The sequence below is a fragment of the Myotis nattereri genome (genome assembly GCF_964212035.1).
Source record: "Myotis nattereri genome assembly, chromosome: 5".
In the NCBI taxonomy this organism is placed as follows: domain Eukaryota; kingdom Metazoa; phylum Chordata; class Mammalia; order Chiroptera; family Vespertilionidae; genus Myotis; species Myotis nattereri.
The window spans coordinates 32896500-32921022 of record NC_138080.1 but is presented as its reverse complement, the minus strand read 5'-3'; the positions used below and the strand labels follow the sequence as shown (position 1 = coordinate 32921022).

Below are 24523 nucleotides of genomic sequence, written 5' to 3'. Positions count from 1 at the left end.
TCTGGGGTTACAAACTGGGTCAACAAATGACAGGAGGCTCTGGCCAGACCTGGTTTCGAACAGGCCTGCCAGGGACCGGTCAGGATCTGTGTCCATAAAAGGAAATTCCAGAGGGAGGCCAGGGCCTTCCCTTCCCACCACCCGACCCAGGCAGGTTAATAAATACCCAGTGGGCGCACACTCAGCTCCTCGCTTCATGACGCAGAGATCGCATTCTCTTGGCACAACTGGGCAGAGCTGACTGCACAGATGGATTTGAGGATGAGAAACATTCCTGAGGGAACATGTTGGATCATCCGGGTTATCAGTGACAGGAAGTGGGGGCGGGCAGGTGGGCAGGGAGGCTGCTCCAAAGCCTGGAGCATCAACAGGCCCAGGGGACTGTTGCTCATTGGGAACCCCAGAAAGGCAGGGCAGCTGGAGCCTCAGCAGCACCCCATCTCCCCTGGAGACTATGTTGGATGCCAGAGATAGAAGGGTCCCTCCCACCCTAACTGGTTTGGCTCAGTGGATAGAGTGTTGGCCTGTGGACTGAAAGGTCCCAGGTTCGATTCCAGTCAAGGGCATGTACCTTGGTTGCGGGCACATCCCCAGTAGGGGGTGTGCAGGAAGCAGCTGATCGATGTTTCTCTCTCATCAATGTTTCTAACTCTCTATCTTTCTCTCTTCCTCTCTGTAAAAAAAAATCAATCCTATCTAATAAAAGAGAAACATGGTAATTGGCATACGACCGCTACCCTTCCCATTGGCTAATCAGCGAGATATGCAAATTAGCTGCCAGCCAAGATGGCGGCCAGCAGCCAGGCAGCTGGAAGCGAACATGAGGCTTGCTTGCTTCAGTGACGGAGGACTCCAACCCTGCGCTGCCGGCCTCTGAGCTTGCACTTTAAGAAACACTGTAACAAATATAGAAGCTAACCAAAACCCCAGAAACCTGCTTTCAGCGAGCCAGGATCTCAGAGCTGGAGTTATACATTGTTTCAATTATAGAACCGAAACAAACCAGATACCTGCTTTCAGGAGCAGAGGCCTAAGAGCTGGAGCCTCAGAGCTAAAGCTGGCCCAGAATAAAAAATTTAAAAAAAGAAAAAAAGGAGCGGTTGGGAGCTTCCGTCACCCACCAGCCTGAAAACAGCCCTTAGCCCCTCATCCAGACTGGCCAGGAACCCCAGTGGGGACCCCCACCCTGAAGGGTGTGTGACCAGCTGCAAACAGCCATCATCCCCTCATCCAGGCTGGCCAGGCACCCCAGTGGGGACCCCCTCCCTGATCCAGGACACCCTTCAGGGCAAACCAGCCAGCCCCCACCCATGCACCAGGCCTCTATCCTATATAGTAAAAGGGTAATATGCCTCCCAGCACCGGGATCAGCGGAGCCGCGAGGCCTCCTGGCACCGGGATCAGCATGACAGGGGGCAGCGCCCAAACCCCCTGACCGCCCTGTGGCTCTGTGTGTGACAGGGGGCGGGGCCACAACCTCCCTATCCACCCTGCTCTGTTCGTGACAGGGGAAGGTGCCCCAACCCCCTGATCAGCCCTGCTCTGTGGGTGATAGAGGGCAGTGCCCCAACCCCCTGATCTGCCCTGCTCTGTGTGTGACAGGGGGCGGTGCCCCAACTCCCCTATCGGCCCTACTCTGTGAGTGACAGGGGGAGCTCCCCAACCCCCTGATGGGCCCTGCTCTGTGCATGACAGGGGGGAGCTCCCCAACCCCCTGATTGACCTGCTCTGTGCGTGACAGGGTACGGAGCCCCAACCCCCCTGATGGGCCCTGCTCTGTGTGTGACAGGGGCAGCGCCCCAACCCCCTGATTGGTCCTGCTCTGTGTGTGACAGGGGGTGGCGCCGCAACCTCCCCATCGACCCTGCCTTGAGTGTGACAGGGGGCGGTGACCCAACTCCCCAATCGGCCCTGCTCTGAGCCCGACCAGGGGCTGCACCTAGGGATTGGGCCTGTCCTCTGCCACCCGGGAGCAGGCCTAAGCCAGCAGGTCATTAACTCCCGAGGTGTCCCAGACTGTGAGAGGGCACAGGCCGGGCTGAGGGACCCCCCGTCCCCCTCCGAGTGCACAAATTTTTGTGCACCGGGCCTCTAGTAACATATATTTAAAAAAAAAAAAAAAAAAAAGAAAAGAAAAGAAAGGTCTCTCCAGCTCCCTTAGCGTAACTTCCACATTTTACATAGAAGGGTCCTGGCTCCCATGCACCCCTGACCCGTGTCCCAGCAGGAAGCTGGAGGGAGAGCTGGGCCGTGGCTCTCCCAGCACAGGGCTCTTTCCTTTAAGAAACTGACTCTTCCCCACCCTTCCCTTCATCCCCCCATTGGCTATTTGAATGACCAAAATGTTTTAGTTAGAGAATAATCGAGGGTTTCTTTTCCTGGTTGTCATCTAGAAGGAGAATAAATCCCCAACTCTAGGCCCAGAGGGCAAAGGAAACACAATTCTGACTTTTCTTCTCCATCCTGCTAGTCAAAATACACCAGGGCAATGTTTTGTAGACAAGTTTTTCACATCCCTTTTTTTTTTTTAGTTTACAGCATAAAAGGCATTATTTGGGGGTAGTGCACAACATTTTAGCGGGGTAGTGCACAACATTTTAGCGCATCGTGCCAGGGGAAGTCCTGCCCCTGCCATCCACCCCCACCCCTGTTGTGTTTAATCACCCAGGGCTCCTGCTACCTGACTGGAGAGAAAGTTAGCAGCCAAGTCAGACAGACCTTGCACAGTGAAGGGGAGGGAGAGAAGGAGGAAGGCCCTGGCGACAGCCCCGCGCTTGCAGTTAAAGCCCCCTGAGGCTATCCTCTGGCCTCCGTGACATCTGGGCTTCTCGTTTCCTGACAGATGGACTGGGTCAGGCCCTCTTAGAGCACCCATGCCCTAGAATGGGTGCTTTTCGTTAGCTGGCTTTGCCGGAGTTAACACTCACATTTACTCCTTACACTCCTTCATTCAAGTCTGTCTCCCTCCTTGGGTGTTAAGTGCTGGGACATTTGCTGACTGAAAGGATGAAAGTGAGCTTCCACCTGTGTAAGAATGTGACCGTCATTGTGAGAAATTGACCCATTCCACGCCTGCGTAGCAATGCCAGATAAGCCGAATCCCAAAAGTGTCAGCCACACCCAAGACAAAGGAAAATGTTTCAGGTATCAGAAATAGAGGGGACTCACATTCAGATCGGTGAGTGGGGCCAAAGCTATGAGGTGTGGGAGCTGGTTATATTTATGCAGGTGGTGTCATCGGCTTCAAACCCTTGTGAGTCAGGGGCTGAGCACAGAGAATAGATGGCACACTGCTCACCAGCCACCAAGGTGAGCACACTTGACCTCTGCCTGTGGCCCAGTTAAGAAAGGGAAAGAAAGAAAGAAAGAAAGAAAGAAAGAAAGAAAGAAAGAAAGAAAGAAAGAAAGAAATTTAAAAGAAAGTCTGGGCCATTCTACATATGTGCAGTGGAAATTTTAGTCCAATAAATTAAATAAAAACAAATCCAGAAATGGTGACAAGTGATTCGAACAGAGAAAAAGCAAAACTTGAGGATGTTTTCACAATCAAATCCATGGAAATCCCCACCCTGCACAGATACACACACATAATTCAAAATTACAAACCACACAGACAAACAATCAATATTGGAGAAAGCTCCAATGTTGATGCCATTCATAGATTAGAAAATCAAGAAGTGGAGTTTATAGAATGATTCAAGGCTATGTAATGTATATCTGAAGTATATTTAGTTTAATAAAATAAAAATATTTTTGACACATTTAGTTAATCAAATGTAAATAAATTCAAATTATATTTAATCAAATATAAATATATTTCAACTAGGGTGGAGAGAGGTATGAGAAGTCGAAGATAATTCTAAGAGCCAAACTGGGGAGGGAAGTATTGAAAAGCTGGTAACACTAACACAGGAGTGGACAATCCCTTAGGAGATGGAGGAAGAAAGATTTGAGTCAAAGTGTCATAAAGTCCTTCCACTTTGGGAAGGAGGGGGAGGATATTGACTAAATTGAGATTTTCAAGCAATGTGTTAAAAATAAGCAGAACCATTAAAATAATAGAACTGTGCCTGGCTGATGTGTCTCAGTAGTTGAGCATCAACCTATGAACCAGGAGGTCACGGTTGGATTCCCGGTCAGGGCACATGCCCAGGTTGAGGGCTTGATCCCCAGCATGGGATGTGCAGGAGATAGCCAAGCAATGATTCTCTCTCATCATTGATGTTTTTGTCTCTCTTCCCATCTCCCTCTCTCTGAAATCAACACAAATACATTTTTAAAAATAATAATAGAATTATAATACGTAAGTTCTAAATCAAGAGGGTGAATAAGGAAGAAATAAAAGAAACACAACCAACCCAATGAAAGGCAATGAGGTGGGAAAAAGATGAGGGTAAAGCATGAGAAATCTACACTAATAAAAGACAAACATGCTGAAACCGGTTTGGCTCAGTGGATAGAGCATCGGTCTGCAGACTGAAAGGTCCCAGGTTCGATTCCGGTCAAGGGCATGTACCTGGGTTGCGGGCATATCCCCAGGAGGAGATGTGCAGGAGGCAACTGATCGATGTTTCTATCTCATTGATGTTTCTAACTCTCTATCCCTCTCCCTTCCTCTCTGTAAAAAACCAATAAAATATATTTTAAAAAAGAAAAGAAAAGAAAAAAGACAAACATGCAAATTGACCGTACCTTCGCTATGCCTTAAGCCACGCCCACCAGCCAATCAGAGCGACTATATGCAAATTAACCCAACCAAGATGGCAGCCAGCAGCCACGGAGCTGGAGCAAGCAGGAGGCTTGGTTGCCCCAGTGATGGAGGAAGCCAAGCTTCCCACCTGCTCTGAGCCAGCTGTAGCCTCTGCTCATGGCAACAAAGTTTCAATTACAGAAGATAAATAAACCCCAGATACCTGCTTTCAGCCAGCTGTGGCCACAGAGCTGGAGCGAGCAGGAGGCTTGGGTTGCCCCTGGCAATGGAGGAAGCCAAGCTTCCTGCCAGCCGTGGCTGGCTCTGAGCTCCACTCAAGGCTACAAAGTTTCAATTATAGAAGGTAAATAAATCCCAGAATAAAATAAAAAGAAAAAAGGAGAGGCTGGGAGCTTCCGTCACCTAGGGGCTTGGCCAGCCTGAAAACGGCCCTCAGCCCCTCACCCAGACTGGCCAGGCTCCCCAGTGAGGACCCCCCCACCCTAAAGGGGGTGTGACCAGCTGCAAACAGCCATCAGCCCCTCACCCAGGCTGGTCAGGCAACCCAATGGGGACCCCCACCCTGAAGGGGGTGTGACCAGCCTGCAAACAGCCATCAGCCCCTCACCCAGGCTGGCCAGGCACCCCAGCAGGACCTCCACCCTGATCTGGGACACCCTTCAGGGCAAACCAGCTGGCCCCCACCTGTGCACCAGGCCTCTATCCTATATAATAAAAGGGTAATATGCAAACTGACCCTAACAGCAGAATGACTGGGAATGACTGGTCACTATGACACACACTGACCACCAGGGGGCAGATGCTCAATGCAGGAGCTGCCCCCTGGTAGTCAGTGCACTCCCACATTGGGAGCTCTGCTCAGCCACAAGCCAGGCTGACAACTGCCAATACAGCGGTGGTGGTGGGAGCCTCTTCTGCCTCCTCAGCAGCGCTAAGGATGTCCAACTGCAGCTTAGGCCTGCTCCCTGCTGGCAAGTGGACATCCTCCTAGGGCTCCCAGTCTGCCAGAGGGATGTCTGACTGCCAGCTTAGGCCCAATCCCCCAGGGAGCAGGCCTAAGCCAGCAGGTGGTCATCCCTCGAGGGGTCCCAGACTGCGAGAGGGCACAGTCCAGGCTGAGGGACCCTCCCAAGTGCACAAATTTTTGTCCACCAGGCCTCTAGTATAAAATAATATCATAGAAATGTACTAACTATATGACATCTTAATAAATGGTTTAAAGCTTAAATTGCCAGTTAAAGGACAAAGACCTTTAGATTCAATTTTTTTAAAAAAAATCAACTATATGTAGTTTATAAGAAACAAATCTAAAACATTAAGACATAGGAAAGTTGAAAATAGGGGATAGAAACATATAAATATAAACCAGACAATTACTAAATGAAAGACAGTTGATATAGATACATAAACTAACAAACAAGCTAGATTTGCAGAAAGGGAGTTTAAAATGTGATTGAGGAACAGAGATTTTAACAAGGCAAATTTCACCAAGAAGATACGATAATAAACACACCAAACACAGAGACTTAAAAATAGAAAGGAAAAATGAACAGAAATACAAAAAGAAATTGTTCTGACCCAACTTCATTTGGCCTGTGCTCTACAGAACTGTGCGGATGCCCCTGCATTTAATTTACCTGAACCTACAACACTGAGTTTTGTCTACAGCCCAGGGCTGCCCCAGTGGTGTCCCGATTCCAACCCTTATAAGCGATCTGCATAGATGGTGAGCAGAGAGGGAGAACAGTGAGAACAAATGTGAAAAACGGAACACATGCGCAGCTTAAGACACTGTGCTCAACACTTACGCAACCTCACAAAAATCCAAAAAGTTGGATTAATAACCCCAATTTACAGAGAAGAAACCAAAATTCAAAGATATCAAGTGATTTTTCAGAGGTCACAAGGCTGGTGAGCAAGAGAGCTTAAATTCAGACTTGATAACGCTTGCTGCTCTAGACGGAATGTGTGTAAGCCCCCAAAATTCATATGTGAAGTCTTAACCCAAAGGTGATGGTTTTAGGAGGCAGTCTTTGGCAGGTGATTAAGTCAGGAGGGTGGAGCCCTCACAAATGGGCTAATACCTCAGAGAGATCCTTTGCCCTTTTCACCACCAAGTGAGGACACAGAAAACAAACCAAAACAAAAACAAAAAAACTGTCCGTGAACCAGAAAGCGAGGCCCCAACAGACACCGAACCTGCCAGTGCCTTGATCTTGGACTTCCCAGGGTCCAGAACTGTTGTTTAAGACACCCAGTCTGTGGTATCAATTCTGCTGTAGCAGCCTGAACAAAGACACCTGCTTGAATAAATGAATGAATTCAGAGAGTGCCTCGATGCCTTTTCCATTACGCCAGAGCACCTACTCGCTATAGCTCTCACTCTTAGCTCTCTGTCTCTTCACTTCACCAAAATCTCCCCTTCAGCAAAGGTTTCTCCTCCCTCTTGTCTGTGTACAGGCCGTTTCTACTTCCTCGTCTAGAGTTGGTGAAGGAGAGAGAGAAGAAAGCCAAGCTCTTACAGCATGTCCAGGGTGACTCACAAACACAGCCAATCTCCTTCCAGGCTGGTGGTTGGGAAACAATGCTGCTGACAGTTGTTAAGGAAGAGGGCAGGCACAGGAGATTTAGGAGGAAATCAATTGCTGGTATCACCCCCCTGTCCTATGTGACCGTGAGCAGACATCTAAGAAGTGAAGGGGGAGCCGTGGGGTGTTTAAACACCAACTGAAATGGACCTAGAACTATTAGAGTGGTGAAAAATTCCTGGGCACAGAAGTGTCATCAGGCAGAGGAATTTTAGTCTGTGGCTATTTTTTTTTAATTTTATTTTGAAATAATTATAGACTCACAGGAAGTTGCAAAAATAGCACACAGAGTCTCGTGTACCCTGACCCATCTTCCCCTAATGGTGACATCTTGTAGTGTAATAGCAAAACCAGGAAACTGACAATGGTATAATGCTGTGGTGAGACAAGAAACCTAATTCCATTTTCAGCATATTTTTTTTATGGATATGTGGGGGGCGGAGGGGGCAGGGGTTCTATGCAATCTTGTCCCATGTATATGATTGTGTAAGTACTCTACAGACAAGATACAGAGCTGTTCTGTCTCCTTATAGTCATACCTGCCTCCTCATTTCTGCAACTATAGTCATGCGCCACATAACAATATTTTAGTCAATGACAGACCACATATATGATGGAGATCCCATAAGATTACGATGAGCTAAAAAAAAAAACTTCTATTGCCTAGAGATGTCATAGCTTTAATGGCATGTAGTGCAATGCATTCCTCATGTTTGTGGTGGCACTGGTGCAAACAAACCTACTACTCTGCCAGTCATATAAAAGTATAGCACATGTGCCCTAACAGGTTTGGCTCAGTGGATAGAGCGTCGGCCTGTGGACTGAAGGGTCCCAGGTTCAATTCCGGTCAAGGGCATGTACCTTGGTTGCGGGCACATCCCCAGTAGGAGGTGTGCAGGAGGCAGCTGATCGATGTTTCTCTCTCATCGATGTTTCTAATTCTATCCCTCTCCCTTCCTCTCTGTAAAAAATCAATAAAATATATTTTTTTAAAAATATAGCACATGCAATTATGTACAGTACATAATACTTGATAATGATAATTAAGGTCTATATTACAGGTTTATGTGTCTACTATGCTATTTCCATTCTTTCAGAATGTACTCTTTCTGCTTATAAAAACTATGCTGCATATCCCCTGCAGCAGCCTCAAACGTCTCATGTTTACCGTGTCTCTTGGTTGCATCATTTTCTCTTGTGCTTGATTGAATTTCATGTTTTGTACAGTATCACGCTGCACAGGCTTGTAGCCCAGGAGCCATAGGCTATCCCGTACAGCCGGGGTGTACAGCAGGTTTTACCATCTATACTTGGGTCAGTGCACTCTACGGTGTTTACACAATGACGAAATCACCTAACAACGCATTTCTCAGAACGTGTTCCCATCATGACTATACTAATTTGTTCTCTATAGTTTTGTCCCTTTAAGAATGGAATCATCCAGTATGAAACCTTTTGAGACAGACTCGTTTTCATAGTCCATAATGCCCTCGAGATCTATCCAGGTTATTGCATGTGTCAACAGTCCATTCCTTTTTATTGCTGAGTAGTACTTTATGGCATGGCTACAGCAGTCACCCACTGAAGGATACCTAGGTTGTTGCCAGTTTTTGTTCTGTAGCTCTTTAACAAGAGGGCTGCGAGGCCTGCTTCCGGCTGCAGAGCCTTCTGAATTCCTGGTGAGCAGCCAGCTTCTGCCTTCACTTTCAGGACTATGCATGCACAGCCCGGGGAAATGGCTGCACTCCACGGACTGGCTTCTCTGTTGCAGCTCATTCCTGATGATCCTCCAAGTTTTAAGCGGAACATCACCTTTTCTGAAGTCTTTGTGTTGATAACCATCTCTCTGGCCAGGCTCCTGCAGCTCCCATAACCCCCTGTGTTCTTGGTCTCCATATCCTCGGCTCAGGTCCCAGCATGCTCAACATTTTTTGTGGAAGCAGTAGATTGACAACATTTTCTAACACAGGCGATCTCCACCTGTGATTTAACACATTCTGGAAGCAATATCTTAAAGGGAGATGGTCATCTTCCAGCAGGCCATGTTTTCTTCCTTGAACAATATATTGTGACCGAAGTAAAGATGAGACCACCAGTAGAGGCCTCCAAGGCTTTGCTATTATAGATAATAGTGTGATGAACATCTGAATAGATAAGTACAGCTCTGTGTATCTGATTGTTTCATTGGGCAAGTCCTAGAAGTAGAATGACTAAGTCAGAAGCATAAACTCTTGTATCTCTTAGTACATGTTGCCAAGTTGCTTTCCAGAAAAGTAGTTATTATATTAGTTTTCTGCTGTTGCTGTACCAAATTACCACAAACTTCATGGCTCAAAATGACACAAGCTTGTCTTACTGATTGAGAGGTCAGAAGTCCCAAAATTAAGGTGCCCTCAGGGTCATCTTCTCTCTGGAGTCTCTGAGGAAGAGTCCTTTTCTTTGTTTTTTTCAGCTTCTAGAACCTGTGCACTCCTTGGCTCATGGTCCCTTCTCCCATCTTCCAAGACACCAGAGTAGCATCTTCAACTCTCTCTCTAACATCTGCTTCTGTTGTTACATTTCCTTCTGTCCTCGCCTTCACTGACCCTCCTATCTCACGCTTACAAGGACTCCTGTGCTAACATTAGGTCCATCCCCATAATCCAGGACAATCTCCCCATCGCAAGATGCTTGATCTAATCGCACCTGCAGTCTCTTCTGCAACGTAAAGTAACATACTCACGGGTTGTTGGGTTAGGATGTGGACATCTTCAGAAGGCCATTATTAGGTATTCACTAGGATGAAAACATTAAGACTCCCTTTGAAAAAGGGCAAAGTATAGTCTGAAGAGTTAAAAGGCAGAATCAAAAATACACCCTGGCCGGTTTTGCTCGGTGATTAGAGCACAGGCCCAGGGACTGAAGGGTCTTGGGTTCAATTCCCGGGCAAGGGCACATGCCTTGGTTGTAGGTTTCCCAGCCCCGGTAGGAGTGCATGCGGGAGCCAACCAATGGATGTGTCTGTCTCACATAAATGTTTCTCTCTCTCTCTCTACCCACTTCCTCCCTCCCTTCTATCTCTCCTCCCTACTTACCACTCTCTCTAGAAATCAATGGAAAAAATATCCTCGGGTAAGGATTAAAAAAACAACAATACACACACACACACACACACACAAAAAAAAAAAACACCATTCACTCAAGATGGAAGAGCAAGGTTGTTTTTCAGTTTCAGACAGATGCAGTACAATAACAAATCAGGGACAATTCTGTGGAAAGACTGTCACTAATACTGACATTGCATTCAAGCTCAGGAAAGATAGAACACCCTGTTATCATGTGGCTTGGTCTTTTCAATCTTATAAGCAGGTCAACACGACCAGGAAGACAAGCTCAGTTATCTCTTTTCTATAATAACAACTAGAGGCCCGGTACATGAAAATCCTGCACTCAGGGGTTGGGGGGTCCCTCAGTCCGGCCTGCATTCTTTCATAGTCTGGGAGCCCTCGGGTGATGACTGACTGAAGGCTTAGCACTGCCATGGAGGCAGGAGAGGCTCCTGCCACCGCCACTGGGCTCGCCAGCAGTGAGCCTGGCTCAGGGCTTCTGGCTGAGCTGCTCTCCCCCTATGAGAGTGCACTGATCACCACAGGGTAGCTCCTGCATGGAGCATCTTCCCCTGGTGGTCAGTGCATGTCATAGCAACTGGTCATTCCTCTGTTCGATTGATTTGCATATTAGCCTTTTATTATATACTAGAGGCCCGGTGCACAAAAATTTGTGCACTGGTGGGGTGGGGTGGGGGGTGGGGGTGTCCCTCAGCCCCACTTATGCCCTCTCACAGTCTGGGACCCCTCAGGAGATAACCACCTGCTGGCTTAGGCCCGCTCCCCGGGTGGCAGATAGCAGGACTGATCCCTAGGTGCCTGCCCCACCTTCCCAGGTCGCATACAGGGCAGGGCCGATCAGGGGGTTGGGGCGCCGCCCCTGGTCCTGGACAGGGCAGGGCCAGTCAGGGAGTTGGGGCCCCAACCCAGGTTGCACATGGGACGCCCAGGTGGGCCGGCAGATCACTGCTGCCCCGCCCAGACGCCCCGGGTCCGGTCGCACACAGAAACCCCCTCCCCCCCCGACCCAGGATCACAGATAGCAGGCCTGGATGGCAGCAGGGCAGGCGGGATGGCGCTGTCCCGCCCTGCCTGCAGTATGCAAATTAGCCGCCATCTTTGTTGGTGGTTAATTTGCATATCGCACTGATTAGCCGATGGGAGGCGTAGCGAAGGTACGGTCAATTACCATGTTTGTCTATTATTAGATAGGAAGATTGTCAAACAACCTAGCAGTATAGAAATGATTTCTTGATGTATGATTCATGACCTTGCTGCCTGTTCTTTCTGCAAAGTTTTATATAGTTCTTAGCGATAACATAATTATACACTGCCAATTCCCAAGCACTTTAGCTGTCACCATTTCTCTTCATTTCTCAAATTTAACAGCCCTCTCAACAGATATACATACCTGCTAGCCACAGATCACAAACTGCTACATGATCAAAGCTTACACATTTATTGCAGGGGACCACAATTGTCTTGTGTGCTTGTAACACCTCCTCCCCTTTCAGAGAAATTTCACTCACAGTCTTTACTGAGTAGTCCTCCTCTCATGGAAACTGGCTAGTTCTAGTGGAAGCCGCCATTGTGAGACCATCTCTGCTACCTCCTCCTCCTGGTCTGGACCAGAGGAGGTGATGCATTACTCAAACTGAGACAAACATGGCTCCCACTGTCCTGGCTGGGTGACTGGTCCAGAACTGGACACATGATCTTAGCTAAACCAATCAGAGTTCTTTGGCATTTTAAAAACTTCAGCTTAGGGAAAGAAGCTTTGCCTTGGATGCCACTAGCAGCTATGTCCCCTGCCTTTTACAGAAGTTGTCCTGAAAGAAGCCGACATGAAGAGAGAGACAGAGGGGTAGACTCAGAGACACCTGGTCATGTCTGAGGTCCTAAAGGCAGTCATCCCTGAGGTCAGCTGCTTCCCAAATCTTCCCTTAGGTTGGGTTTGTAGCCATCAAATCCCCTTTCTGGGGTGCCTGTCATCTGCAACTATAAGAGTACTGACCAGGACACTGACAGGTGTGTGGCACGTTCCTTTTCTCACTTCATCCTCGATGGTAGGCTTGTATCTGCTGGCACTGCATTTCTCCTGCTCTTGGGAAATGACTTCCAAAGCTACCCTTGGTCAGGTTCAGTGACTGATAGAGCTAAATGGGTTGGCACTCCCAGCCTATTCCTCCTCAAGCAGCTGGACCGTGGGAAATCACACCCTGAATGCAGCATCCCCTTAGAACAACCCAAACACTAAAGTGTCTCATTGGTTTCAGGACTGGTCTTAGTCTGATCTACCATTACAGGTAGAATGGGGATGCATTGTGGTGACCAAAGAGAGTGTGTGTGTATGTGTATGTGTATCTGTATGTGTATGTGTATGTACATGAGAGAAAGAGAGAGAGAGAGAGAGAGAGAGAGAGAGAGAGAGAGAGAGAATTCAAATGTAAACAAATGCATTAGGGACTTTGCTTCCTCATACTCAGAAGTCAACATGTACAATTAGGCCAAGATGGACCCTTCCTAGCCCATGAGAAGGAAGGAAAAGGAGGGAGAAAAATCCTAGAGCAGATAGGCAAGCAGCAGGCACTCCATCCCAAATGTCCTGGCAGACAACACTACCTTCTTAGGCAGGGCATGGCATCCCCCAAACTAAAGGTGACTCACTGGCTTGATGTGATAGGCCCACTGCCTTTATCTTGGGCATCTGACAGGATGCAGCCTCCAACATTAACAGCCCCACTGATGCATAGCTCATGGCAAATTTGTGCTGTACATCTCTGAGCCTCTTGCATGGTGGGTGCTACAGAAATAGTCTTGGCATGAAATCCCCTTTACTCCTGACCCTGGATCAGCAGCCCCATGTCTTCATCTCTCTATCTCCTTGAGATGACTGTGGCTTCGGTGGCTTAGCATAATTATTTAATAATAATTTAAATATTATTTAAATAATAATGCTTCCTATTTAATGCTGTTTGTTATTTTCTTATAGAAAGTGCTGGGACAGCTTTCCAACTTGCCGGGCACGATGGCTCCCGCAAAGAGGGTGGAGAGAAGAAGGGCCACTCCACCATCAACGAGGTGGTGACCAAGGAGTACACCATCAACATCCACAAGCACATCCATGGCGTAGGTTTCAAGAAGCGTGCCCCTCGGGCACTCAAGGAGATCCGGGAATTTGCCATGAAGGAGATGGGGAGTCCAGATGTGCGCATTGACACCAGGCTCAACAAAGCTGTCTGGGCCAAAAGAATAAGGAATGTCCCATATCATATCCGGGTACGTTTGTCCAGAAAACGTAATGAGGATGAAGATTCACCAAACGAGCTCTATACATTGGTCACCTATGTGCCTGTCACCACTTTCAAATATCTACAGACCGTTAACATGAACGAGAACTAATGCTGATGGTCGAATAAAGTTATACAACTGCCAAAAAAAAAAAAAAAAAAAGTGCTGGGGCATTTTACTGTTGCCTTGAGTTCAAAATAATGTGCCTCCAAATAAACTGAAGCTCCTGTCTTGACTCTTCCAGCCAAAACAAGTTCACAAGTGTGGGCTGGCCCCGATGACCGGCCTCCATGCACATTAAGAATATAATGTTCTTGCTCTAACAAGCATTTACCAGAGGAGAGGTGATTGGGAGGTTTTCCTGTCTTTTGTTTTCATTGCTCGCAGGAACACATTTTGACCTTTACTTGGCCTGTTGGGTATCACGCATATGCTGGAGGCTACAAATTTTATAGATGAGTAGGTGGGTGGAAAAAGCAATTGGCAGTTTGTCAAGGTAAGTGTACAGCACTTTTTTTTTAATGGGGAGGTGGGGAGACACCATCCGCATTAATTGATGTTTTGATGTTTTGAAAGCTGGGAAGGGTGGAGGATCTCGGTGCTTGGAGCAGAAGGGAGCTTGGTCAGCTGGGGAGATGAGAGGCAGCGGGACCTGCGAGGCCCCTGAGCGCGCCCCCTGAGTCAGGCATGACGGGCACAGCAGAGCGTAGGGGAAGTGGAGCCCGAACAGCAGACTGAGTCATATTTACTGAAGAGGCCATGGAACAAAAGCTGTAGACAGGGGCCTGTGCGGGGGATGGCACACACCGTGCTCTTCCCGCCCCATTCGCTGTGTTCCTCTTCCCCAAAGTGATGGGCTACGTGGGATGCGGGTTAAGAAAACCAGACACAGCTTCCATCTTCCCATCATCTTTCCGCGGGCGGTTTTAACCCTGTGGAGCCAGGTGTGCGTGGAGAGATTTGCTTTCACCCGACATTTAATTTTTAACATTTCCCCGTAGAAAAAGCCTATGTTTTATTCAGAGGGAATAAAGCCTAGGTTTATCAAATTGTCCTGCAAATTGTAATCCCAGTCTTAGCCTCAGATCGACCCTCCACCCCTCCACCCACACCCTTGAGACAAGCAGAGGAATGAAAGTCAACAGATTTGGGGGCGAGGCAAGCTCTGCAACCAGGTTGCTACAGGACCTTAGGCAAGTCATTTTCCTATGTTGTTTGTTGTTGTTGTTGTTGTTTGTATTTGAAAAGTAAAAGAAACAACCTAGAAACTAACCATCACCCACATTTCCACCAACTGACCACTGTTAACATGTTGGAGACTATTTTCTTATGTTAGTAAAAGGGTTGTACTGGGTGATTGCCAACATTTAACATCCTCTGATTCTATAATTATTCCATGGGTCCAGTCATAACGTAAATACATCTGCCTCCCACTGCTCCCCCACCCTCTACCCCCCACCCCCCGCCGCCAAATAACTGTATTCTTAGTGGTTCTGTGGTTAACCAGCGACACTTGTTACCTGACCTTTCGCAACTTTATTATAAAGGAGGAGCTCCCAACTTTTTAACAGAAGGCTCTAGTCATCTTTCCCCTGAAGCCATGGGATTAGAGGGAAGTTGGCATCAAGTCCCTGAGTGAAGTTACACCCTCCTTCTAAGTCAAGCCAGAGCTTTGAGAGCTGCTGGCAGCACCCATCTTTCCTGTTGGGATCCTCTTTATAAAAAGAGACGCTATAATTGCCCGGGGGGAAATCTCACCAAAGAGAATGCAAATGTCTCGGAATGTTTGTTCGTCCTTGGCCAGACTCCCAATCTTCAAGATTTCAATAACATCCAAATTCTATTTGTTGGTCATGCTTTTATGTAAATGACTGATATCACATACTTTGAGATCTCTTGTCTCAAGTATCCTCCATTTGCAAATTCAGCTCTTTTTTCAGGCCACTACTAAACACATAAGCACCAAGGAAGTACTCGTGACATGAACTTCACACACCTACACCAGTGGCTGCTTCCCTGGTACCTCTATCACCCTGAGGGCATGTTCTGACTCATTTGTTTTCCTTATTGAAAGGACTGAGCTCTATGCATTCCTAAGTCAGAACTAGAAGAAGCCTCTAAAATATTTCTGGGTAAGGTTTTGTTGAGGTGATCACCAACCATCTTGGTCATGGGGCCCCAGGGATTAGAGAGTGGAAATATCGATACAAATTATCCTCGCAGACAAACACCGTGTGTCAAGAAGGCCTCCTTCTGTCCATTGAGGCCTTCGGAGAGCACTGTCATCTCGCAGTGTGCTTACAATGTTAGAACTTGAGAGGGCTTGAGACATGCTGGAATCTAATACCTTCATTTTACAAGGTGGAGGGAATGGGGCCCAGTTTGTCCAAGAAAACTTGTATCTCTAAATTTGTAAAACACCTTGATGTGTGTAAAGGATACTGACACACATAATTATCTCCTTTGAGCTTGACAGCAACTCTGTGCATTAGACCAGTCAGGTGTTCTTAGCTTCATTTCACAGGTGCACAAAAGGAACCTCGGGGCTGGTAAGTGCAGGACCCAAGGTCAGAGGTACTGAGTAGTGGACCTCGAGCTCCCCCTCTGCCTTCCTGCCCAGTCATGACATGCACTGCCTCCGAGAATCCAACCAGAAGTCTAGATTTTGCTTGAGGAAGAGCAGGTGCCAAAGGAAGAATAGAAGTAGAGATGGAAGAAGAGGACGGGCCTGGAGTTTTCCAACTGTATGCTGTGAATTTTGTTGGTCCCTTCTATTTGTGAGTTTATATATTTGTCATAATAGCCTAGTGAGGCAAATAGTCCAATCCCCTTGTAAAACAAAGACTTAGAGAAGTTAGAGAAACTTGACCTTAGTCACATCATCAAGACAACGAAAAAGAGGATCTGGAATTGAAACATATGTTTTCAGACTGCAGACCCTCTCGCCTTCTCTGCTGTTGCATGCTAGACACACCTAGGAATTCTGAGTCACAATGATCCGGTTTCTAATCAGGACACCAACAGAGAACAGGAGGGGGGCTTCAGATGCCATGTGTGTGGCATTCGGCCCAGGGGTCTGAGACTGGGATGTAAGGAATGTAAGGGACAGAGACAGGGGAGAGACATGGATGATCGGAGCAGCTAGTGGCTGCCCAGCAGCATGGAGAAGCATCTGAAAGGCAGAGGATCCAGGGGCTGGAAGCACAGAGGGCTGCAGTAAGGAGGAGTGGGGCAGGGCAGTGCCAGATCATTGTGGAACAACCTCCAAATGGAAAAGACTGCAGGAAACGCAGTGGCTGGGGGTGGGGCTGGGGGGATGTTGGCTTGGTGCAGGGCAGGGCTGCGTGGGAGCAGAGAGGATTCTGCAAGCGGCCCTTTTCCATCACAGGCATCCTGAGAACAAGTGCAAGCAGAGAGATCCGGCCCTTCAAGAACCACCTACCCAGCCGCCCCCACAAAGACATTACCCAATGCCAAGTAAAAGCAAAGCAACAACCAATTTGGGCCCGTGGGGGATGAGCCACTCTCTCTGGAGCATAATGCTGGCCACCTCTGACAGCTACCTTCCTCTAGCAGCAGAGAGGAGCCAGGGAACTGTTTGTATTGTCTGCTGTGTTCCAGGGACAGTGCTAGGAGGTGCTATCACACTTCCCTTACTGGTTGCTAAGCAACGGCATTAAGATGATCTACAAGGCTGAGGCGCTGGGAGGTGTGTGTGTGTGTGTGTGTGTGTGTGTGTGTGTGTGTGTGTGTGTTGGAGTGTGTGCATGCTGGGGAGGAACTGCAGAGCCGAGTGGAAAGAAAAGTGGGCTCTGTTGATGTTGCTTTGACTGAGGGAGCTTGGCAGGTGACGTTGAGGAGAGCCCTGTCTTGCAGAGGGAACACGGATGGCAATACTCCTGAATGGTGGGGAATCAATTAAGAAATGCTTGAGTGTTCACAGCATAGAAACAGGACCACATTCTATGTAAACTGCCCCCCAAGAATAGTATCTCAGAGTAGAAGGAAAAGCACCTGTGGCGTTGAAACTTGAGGTCTTTCTAGGTCCAGGTTGCCGGAGTGGGATGCTGTGGAAGCAGCAGAATGGGCTGGTTCGGGAGGGAGGGGATTCTCCATCTTTGTGGGTCTAAACAGACTGGACAACCAGTTGTCGTGAGAGCTTCTTGGGAGACTGGCCTGGAAGGAGAAGTAGGGGAGGCAGGGCAAGAGGCAGAGGAACAAAGGCATCAGAAGTAAAAATAAAGGATATGTTCTAAGAAGACAAGATAAAACCAGCTTAACTGGACAAAGGTAAGGTAGAATGTTAGGAGCAGAATCGTATCTCCCCAAATTCCTGAGTGGAAGTACGGACCCCCAGTACCGCAGAATGTGACTGTTTGGAGATAGGGGCGTTAGTGAGGTAATGGAGGTAAAATAAGGCCATTAGGGTGGGCCCTAATCCAATATGACTGATGTCCCTATAAGATGAGAAAATTAGGACTAGGACATAAACAGAGGGAAGGCCCTGTGAGGGCACAGGAAGAAGGCAGGCATCTACAAACCAAGGAGAGAGGCCTCAGAAAAAACCAACTTTGCTGACACTTTAATCTTGGCCTTCCAGCCTCCAGAATTGTGAGGAAATAGATGTCTTTTGTTTAAGCCACCCAGCCGATGCCATTTGTCATGCAGCCTGGGCTGGCTAATGCAAGCACGGTTAGTAGTAAGAAGTAAGGCTGGGAGAGCAGACCAGACAGGAACTGCAGAGGAGTCCTGGGACCATGAAAGCCAGGCTGAGGAATTCAAACATAAAAGGAGTTGCAGATGGACTTTTACTCCGTAAGTTTAATTAACAGAAAATTTCCAAACCAAAGGCGCATTTGGAGAGGGGAAAGATAGGAGCCCACAGTGACAAAGTCTGGGCACCATCAGCTAAGAGGTCTTGTTTCTTGTGGAGTTACGTGTACTGCTGGCCATGACATTTTAAGATGGTGACCAAATCATATATGCAGAATTGGAGAGCCAGAAGGGGAGGCATCTGAAAACCATGTCATGCAAGGAAGGGGTGGGGGCAACTCTGTCTGTAAAGTCTGGGTCAGAGAATAAGGGGTAGGTGGTCCCTATCTTTGAGCACTGTCATATTGAGAAATAGTCATTATTCTGGGCTGTTGCTGGGGGCAGCTGCAGCAGGTGTGTCTTAGAGAGAGTTCAGTCTGTGAAAGTAAGAACCTTCTAGCAATAAGAACCTTCCAACAAGGATTTCTCTGGAGAGACATTCTCCACAGGTGCTCAAGGGAAAGACCTTTCTCCAAGAGATGATTAGACTAGATGACTTTGCAGTCTACCACTCCTATCCTTAAATAATTCTTGTTCACTGGGGGTGTTTCTGGTCCATTATGATTCTCTACTTTTCTGTGATCAAAGAAAACTCTCCATCACTTTCCCCATTACTCACAGCAACATGCGAGCAGAAAGCAAGTAGTTCTATGAGAACAGAGTAAAAATTAGAATTCACAGAATCCCTTTCTTGAGCTCTTTCTTCCTCGTCCATAAATGGAAACTCCAAGAGGGTAAAATGCCTATAATAAACACCATGGTCTTGAGTGACCAGACCGGTAGCTGAATGAGGTTCTCCATAACCTCACAACCACAGTGAATGGGTTTTTTTTAAGATACGTGGAGAATTTACTGTAGGCCAGACACTGCCTAAGCCACCAGATAGGGCTGAGAGTGGATTTAAAAATGGGTAAGATGGCCCTAGCCAGTGTTGCTCAGTGGTTAGAAGATTGGCCTAAGCCACCAGATAGGGCTGAGAGTGGATTTAAAAATGGGTAAGATGGCCCTAGCCAGTGTTTCTCAGTGGTTAGAAGATCGGCCTGTGCACCAAAGGGTCCTGGGTTTGATTCTTAGTCAAGGGTTTGTACCTGAGTTGCAGGTTTCATCCCCAGCCCTAGTCAAGGTGCATGCCAGAGGCAACCAATCAATGTCTGCCTGTCTCTCTGTCTGTCTGTCTGTCTCTCTCTCTCTCTCACTTCCTTCCTTCCACTCTCTCTAAAGAGCAATGGGAAAAAATGTCCTCAGGTGGTGAGGATTAACCAAAAAAAAAATGAGGCAAGAAGGTCTTACCGGACTCACTGGGAGTCCGAAGGAGGAAGGGCCCATTGTCACCAAGGCCATGTGCTGGGAGCGCAGTGAGAACAGGGCCCGCCATTCTGACCACAGGCAAGAGGCTATCCGGAAGGCCCCACAGAGGTGGTGCAGCAAAAGCTGGGGAGGATTTCAAAGGGCGAATAAAAAGAAAGAGGAAGTATTAGGCATTGTGGAGCATTTGGGTAGAAGAAATAGCTCTTCTGGCAAAGGTATGAGACATGAATACCACTTTGGGGGAATGAGGAGTGTGGACACCTTTGGGACTGCGTGTCAAAAGGCCAGTCACCGTGTAGCCAGAGGTCTGAGCCTCTCCTGCTTCTCACAGTTCCCAGGACAGCCCAGAGCCCTCCGGGTGACCTCCAGCACGATGAGCTCCCGGTCTCCTTCATGGCTGAGGTATGTGCATTTTTACCTGACTCATCTTCCCGTGTGTCAGCCCTGTCACAGGTTTTGTTTATTTTGCACACCTGAACCAACCATGTGTAATTTGTCTACTTCTCAAATTTTCTGATGGGTCACGAAGTCCCATTGCCAGAAAGTCAGGCCTGCAGTCTGGGGAAAGCAACCGCAAGCAGTAAAACCCAGCCCTGGCTCAGTTTGCCTTTGCTCGGGAATGGGCATCTGTTCCCACAGACCCTTCTCCAAGCCCTGAAACCCTCAGGCAGGGCAGCAGCTCCCACCTCCACCATGCCGCCCACCACTCGGGCTCACGCGGATGTCACCATGCGCAGTCCTGCCCTGAGGATGGAGCATTTTTGTTTGAGCATGAGTAAAGGTGATGAGGTTCTATTCCCTTAGGAGAGGGTAACAGAATTCCTCCAGGAAGAATTTGTTTAGAAATATTAGAAGGCGTATTTGTTTAGAAATATTCAAGCTATTTATTGGATAGTTGTATTCCTCCCAAATTCATGTGGACATCCTCAACCCCAAAGTGGTGGTATTAGGAGGTGAGGCTTTCGGGAGATGACTAAGTCATGAGGGTAGAGCCCTCGTGATAGGATTTGTGTCCTTATAAAAGAGGCCCCAGAGAGACCCCTGGCCCCTCCCACCATGTGAGGACACAGGGAAAAGCTGTCTATAAACAAGGAAGCAGGTCCCCACCAGACAATGAATCTGTCAGGGCCTTGACCTTGGACTTCCAGCCTACAGGACTGAGAAATGAATGTTGTTTATAAGCCACCCAGTCCACGGTATTTTGCTATAGCAGCCCAAACAGACGAAGGTAATTCACCACCAAATCAATGCAGTTCAATGAGGCTCAGGGAGCCTGGGCTGGTGTCACTTGCTCTGGAAAAGGAAAGGAAGGAGGAGGGGAAGGAGAGCAGAAAAAGAGGCAAATGCTGCAGGACCTGACCCTCTCCAGAACACTCTTCCTCCTCCCCCCCATTCTTCAGTAAAACCACAAAATCAAACGTCCTGTGTGTTTGGGCTTCTTGGGGTAACTGGTGAATGGGCTGAGCTCTATGGCCTGGGGTGATAAGACTGAACAAGATCTGGCAGCATAGAGGTGGCCGGAAGCACAAGGAAGTGTCTAGAACGGGCAGAGATCCTGGGGCAGGACCTTGGGTTGCCATAGGCTATGGAGCTGGAGTGTCCTCCAAGTGAGATAGACAAGGGGGCAGGGGTCCAGGTGGCATTTGAGTTGCACACAGATTTCTGTGTTCTGATAGTGTGCACCATTGATAAAAACAATTGTTAAATGTATTGAGTACTTACGTGAAATGCACCAATGCTACGTGCTTTATACACATAAATAGGTTATCCATCTTTAATCTTTGCACTATCTCTTTAAGGAAAGCGCCACCGTTATCACCATTAGGCACGCGGGGAAGCGGAGGGCTGGAGGGGTTAAGAATGTGCTTGAGGCCACATCTCCAGGAAATAAGGAGCCACACCTTGAGGCTGAGGGCTTGCTCCTAACCATTATGAGCACTGCAGGCTGATGGAGCGGGAGTTGTTTGTGTGAAGGCGGATGTTCCCTTGCCTCCACTGGGAGACTGGATTGCTCCATATTTAAAGAAGCAATAATATCAGGCCCAAGCTTGTGCTGAGAGGGGAGGGGACGGAGTGGGGCGATGGTACACAAAGACATGAGCTTGCAGGCTCGCCATTTTCCTAAAAAGTGAAAGATGGGCTCAAGAACTGAGTCTAGGAATCCTTTTTCCAAACTTAGGGCATGTTTCTCTTTTTTCTTCCTTTAACCAGGAGACTCAGAGGAACAGGGAAGAAAAGAAAAAAATAGGAAAAAGCCCTGAGTCAGGGGACAGGTTTCATGAACAAGGTAGAGGTTGATGGAGAATATAAGCACATTCTGTGGGTCCTCCCCCCCCCCCACCCCCCAAACCCCCCATCCCGTGACCTTGGCATTAAGCAGTTGTAAATAGACAGCAAAGGGCAGTAGTTCCCAGAAATGTATCAGTCACTCAGGCTTCTGTGATTCGTGTGGGTCCTCAGGCCAGGGGACACCAGCGGCTTCACGTGAAAGGAATGAGGTAAAACAGCAAGAACTAAGGGACAAGTCTTGGGGAGAGGAACCATGTTTGGAAGTTATTCAAAGTGTTGAAGAGGGCAGAACGAGAGCTTGGCTATTTGTCATCTGAGAACCGGAAGGTGCAGATCTGGAGGAAGTGAGGGAATGAGCAAAAAAAGAGAGAAGGCTCCATCACGTAATGAGATTCCTGAGGCGGACACGGATGCCAAAGGCAGCACAGGGGTTTTTTTGCCCGAGGAAAACATTCTTAATTTGGCTCTGGGGGCGGTAGTTCCCTGAGTGATTACAGATTAGAAACCACATTATTTTCAAGGCTGATGAGCCCATTGACAAATCTGGCACCCAGCCACGCCATCTCATGGACGGGGTTCAGCCAACACCTTCTCTTCTCCACCTCCTTGGCCGTTGCGGGTACATTTCAAGGACTAGGGGCCAGTAAGGGCCAAAGTAAACAAATAGGTCTTGGCTGGTTTTGGTTTGTTTTTCAAACCTTCCCGGTGATTAGGTAGACACTGATGGAACACCTCCCTCAATAGCCACTGAGGGCAGACACAGGCACCGTGACTGGGACCTCCGAGAGGGATAGTCCCACTGGAAAAGATAGTGTTATGGACTGAATGTTGGTTTCCCTCCAAAATCCAAATGTTGAAGTGCTAACCACTGTGACTATATCTAGAGATGGGGTCTTTATGGAAGCAATTAAGGTTAAATGAGGTCATCAGGGTGGGCCCTGATCTGATAGATTTAGTGTCCTTATGAGAAAAGGAGCCCTAACCAGTTGGGCTCAGTGGGTAGAGTGTCGGCCTGCGGACTGAAAGGTCCCAGGTTCGATTCCGGTCAAGGGCATGTACCTTGGTTGCGGGCACATCCCTAGTAGGGGCTGTGCAAGAGGCAGCTGATCGATGTTTCTCTCTCATCGATGTTTCTAACTCTCTATCCCTCTCCCTTCCTCTCTGTAAAAAATCAATAAAATATATTTAAAAAGAAAATCAGTTTAAAAAAAAAAAAGAATGACAAGAGCATGCCCCCCCTCCCCCTGTCTTGTGCACACGCACCAAGGAAAGGCCATGAGAGGACACGGCATGCCGACAAGGCCAAGGTCCACAATCCATGCAGACAGCCCTCACCATAAACTGACATGCTGACCCTGCTCTCAGACTTGCAGCCTCCAGAGCTGCGAGAAAATAAGCCTGCTGTTTCCTCTGCACACTCCATGGTATTTTGTTATGGTGGCAGTGCTAAGACAGAGGGCACCGTAACCAGCAGTAACATTAGGCAGAAGGGAAGTCCTGCCAGAGTCAGGAAGAGGGTTGAAGGAGCAGACAGGATGGGAGATGAAAGCAGACTGAGGTGCTGGGGGAAGGGCAGGCGGAGTTGCCATTAGGGTTCAGGCCTAGAGGGGTCTGAGAGGTAGGGATGTAGGAAGCCTGGGAGAGGCCATCCTGATGGAGGGAAGACCATGGACAAAGACCAGAAGCAGGGAAAGTCCGCCAGGCCCTCCGGGGGCCGTGGGCAGATGACAGGTGGGGCTCATGGCAGAGCCCATGGAGACAGGGCAGGTGTTTCAACCAGGGTGGGCATCAAAGCCACGTGTGGAGTGTTAGGAACAAAACAAAGCAAAACCAGAAAAGGACGACATGGCTGCCTAGGTCTGACGGCAGACACACCCCTGATAACCAAACCGGCTCTGCAGCAGCGGTTCTCAAAGTGTGGCTCCTGGGCCAGCACAATTCACATCACCTGCAAAACTGTCTGAAATGCAGGGAACTTTGGAGCCAGAGCCGGTAACCTGTGTGCTGGTGGCCCTGGCCTTCGAGGAGCTACACGGAGGGTCCAGGCTGCTTCCGCTCAGAATGTTCTCCAAAGTGTGTCCCCCCTGGGATCAGGGAGTCCTCCCACGGGTGTCTTTTAGCAGCTGATCAAATGTTGTGTCTCGTGTTCTCATGTAAACCCTTCTGATGCACCTCATTTCCACAGGTGTCGGAGACCATGTCTAAATTCGTACTTTTTCCTCAGATCCTTTCCCTAAAACCTCAGATCTGAATGAGTGTTGCCTGAGCGCAAGGTTCACATCCTGACTTGTGTGAGAACATGGCTGGGAGGCAAAGGGGCACAAGACAAGGTCCCCGCCTTCCATCATCCTGTTCAGCAAGGCACGTACTTGTGAAAAATAATTTTATCTCAAGATAACATGAACCTGGCAGAAACGGCTGGGGCGGCCAAGAGCTCT

At 48.2% G+C, this 24523-nt stretch overlaps 1 protein-coding gene and 1 pseudogene across 4 annotated transcripts in view; one reads left to right on the top strand and one right to left on the bottom strand.

Annotated features, from left to right (window-relative positions):
- The window catches only part of PTK2B (protein tyrosine kinase 2 beta), a 123463-nt gene that overhangs the window by 83439 nt on the left and 15501 nt on the right, over positions 1-24523 (bottom strand). The window contains exon 2 of one of the 3 annotated variants that reach the window (XM_081091627.1): positions 17691-17852. The exons of the other annotated variants lie outside the window; for them this stretch is intronic. The gene's annotated coding sequence lies outside the window, so the exon portion shown is untranslated. The remainder of the gene's footprint in view (positions 1-17690; positions 17853-24523) is intronic. 3 annotated transcript variants of the gene reach the window in all.
- LOC308520340 (large ribosomal subunit protein eL31-like) lies at positions 13411-13787 on the top strand (annotated as a pseudogene). The gene has a single exon. The product of its transcript is annotated as a large ribosomal subunit protein eL31-like (transcript).